Source organism: Myodes glareolus, chromosome 7, assembly GCF_982192425.1.
Source record: "Myodes glareolus chromosome 7, mMyoGla1.1, whole genome shotgun sequence".
Lineage (NCBI taxonomy): Eukaryota > Metazoa > Chordata > Mammalia > Rodentia > Cricetidae > Myodes > Myodes glareolus.
Window position 1 is genome coordinate 49,227,511 of NC_142032.1, and position 3,180 is coordinate 49,230,690.

General features: G+C 32.5%; 1 pseudogene; it reads right to left on the reverse strand.

Moving 5' to 3' along the window:
* Positions 1-550: 550 nt before the first annotated feature.
* On the reverse strand, positions 551-1,469 carry LOC148121382 (olfactory receptor 5B3-like; annotated as a pseudogene).
* Positions 1,470-3,180: the final 1,711 nt, after the last annotated feature.

The following is a 3,180-nucleotide window of genomic DNA, read 5'->3' on the forward strand; positions in this document are numbered from 1 at the left end:
TGCTTGTTTCAAGTAGAATTCTTTAAATATAACCTCATATTCTAGTCATTAAAATAACATTAAATATTTGCTATGTTCATTTGGATATCTCTATGAAATGAGCACAATTAAATGAACACAAAGGTAGGCATATAACACAAGCTCATGTTACATTTTATTCCTGGAATTTTCTGACATCCATTTGTATGAGTCTTCAAAATAACTTATGAATGTGTCTTCTCTTTAACTGTTTGCTCTATGCACCTGTATATATAGATTTGTATTGATGTGACAGAAAAATATTTGATTAAAAGTAATTAATGATGATAATATGATCATTTAGATTTGTCACAAGCTATCCTAAATTTATCATGCACATTTTATTCAGGTTTCACTCTTCTGAACAAATATCACCTTTTTGACAGGCAACACACATTGCAGGGATAAAAATGTCACTTCAAGTTATTGAATTCAATATAGCATGAAAATATGTGATTCAGTGTAGAGTTAGTAAGAGAGAAATTATTCCAGATGATGTGCATCCCAAAACGTTAAAATTAAAGCTTCAGCATTATTTTGACCTCAATACAATCTTTGTGAATGCATTCTTCACCTCCTTATTCCTTAGACTGTAGACTAGAGGGTTCAACATGGGTATAACCATGGTGTAAAAGACAGATGCAATTTTGTCAGTGTCCATGGAGTGACTGGAGCTGGACTGCAGATACATGAATATGAGTGTCCCATAGAAAGTGGAGACAGCTGTGAAATGGGAGGCACAAGTAGAGAGAGCTTTGCGATATGCTGCAACAGAGTTCATCTTTAGAATGTTGGTAAAAATGAACATGTAGGATATTAAGATATGTGTAAGAGCAAAAAAAATATTGAAGCTGGCTACATAAATAAGAACCAGTTCATTGACATGTCTATCAGAGCAAGATACAACCATGACTGCTGGAATATCACAGAAAAAGTGGTGGACCACATTGTAAACACAGAAGGAGAGAGTTAATACATTCGCAGTATAGATAGAAGCATTCAGGAAACCACAGATATAACAGCCAATGACTAAACATGCACATACATTTGTTGTCATGGTGGTGGCATAGTGTAGGGGCTTACATACTGCTACATAGCGATCGTATGCCATTGAGACCAAAAGGTAGTTCTCCACATTGGCAAAGGTTGCAAAGAAGAATATCTGAGAGGCACAAGCATTGTAAGACATAATCTTGTTTCCTGAAAGGAATCCAGCTATGACCTTTGGAGTGATTGTTGAAGAGTAACAAAAGTCCACTAAAGACAGGTTACTGAGAAAAATGTACATAGGGGTGTGAAGCCGAGAGTCAAAGAGAATCAACAGGAGCATTCCCAGGTTCCCCACCAGGGTGATGGTGTAGATGAGGAAGAAGATGATGAAGAGAGGAAGCAGCAGGTGGGGGTCATTGGTGAGTCCCAGAAGAATGAACTTCTGTCTTGTTCTCCATCAATGATATCAGTTAATTAACAGGAGGCCTTAAACAATTTTTAAGAAGAGAGAGAAATAAGGGGCAGGAGAGATATTCCAGCAGTTATAAGTACTAGGATTCTATTCCAAAGGACTCAGCATCTACATGACAGTTTAGAACTGTTTGTAATTCCAGTACCAGGGGATCTGACACCTTCTTCTAGCCACCTCAAGCATGAGACACTTATAGTTCACAGACATACATGTAGGTAAAGCAACCACACACATATAATTATTTCTTAAAAAAAACTTTAAGAATAGTTTTTTAAAGGAATTAGAATCTGTAAAATCTTAATTCATTTTCTTCCAAAATGAAAATTATTTATATAATAATATATAATATATATAAATAAATTTAAAATATATATAAATAAATATACTAAAAATTATATATATAAATATATGTGTGTGTATTATTTGTGTATGTTAACCAGATGCAGAAAGCTTAAGAATTGTGTGAAATAATTCATTTTAATTTATCAATGTGCCAGTTCACTTTTCTTGGGCTTTGTAAAACTAACATTACTGGCTGCTCTGCTAAGAAAAACTAAAGAAGCATCCTGTTCTCTGTCAATAACATAATCACTTTGATAAATTGCTACATCCATCTAAATTTTGAAGCAAAAGAGACAAAAATTTTCTACATACTTGAATAACATAATTTCCAATTTCTTTTTTGAATCTTTTCACCCATTGAAAGCTAATGATCTAAAATAATTTATCTTAATTATAGTGAATATTTTTTTATTTTGTTTATTTTCAGTGAACTGAGTGTAAGTAAGATGTATATTAATTTTATCTTGGTTACTATATAGTTGTTCTCCTTAAAAATCAAGTAAATGAGTTCTCCAAAACTGTGAAATACTTGTTCTGTGTACTAAAAAGTTCTGAATGGAGTAATGGACTTTAATTGCATTTTAACTCTTCTTGGCACATACATTATCCTGTTTTTAATGTAGCAAATCTAGATGCATTAATAAGGATATATGCAGAACCAAAAAATTATGGTTAGCTCAAATAAGGCTTTATCTTGAATCAATATTTCTAAAAATTGTACATACTAGATTTTTTGAACTTACAGATATGTTAGAAAAGTGTTCAACCTCAGAAACAGTTTAGAATGAAAAAAAAAACGTATTAACTAAAACACAGAGAGCTCAAGTTCTTGGGAGAAATACATATTGAGATCATCCACTGACTACCTAGAAAGTACCTACTTCTTCTAAAAATACCGAATAGCCATCTACAAAATAAAGATCTACTTGGGGTATTATTGTGAAAGGATAATAGTATATCAAAGGCAATGCATCCTCTCCAACATAAGTTTTCATAAATATTTTTGTTCTTGACCATTCTTACAGGCATAAGATGTAATCTTAAAGTTCTTTTGATTTGCATTTCTCTGATGGCTAAGGATGTTGAGCATTTCCTTAGATGTCTTTCAGTTATTTTAGATTTATCTGTTGAGAATTCTCAGCTTAGGTCTATACTCCAATTTTTATTGGACTATTTGTTCTTTTGATGACCAATTTCTTGAGTTCCTTGTATATTTTTGAGATTAATACCACGTTAGGGTATATACCCAAAGAATTTTCAATCATACAACAAGGACATGTGCTCAACTATGTTCATAGCAGCATTGTTTGTCATAGACAGAACCTGGAAACAACTTAAATGCCTATTGACCAAATAAT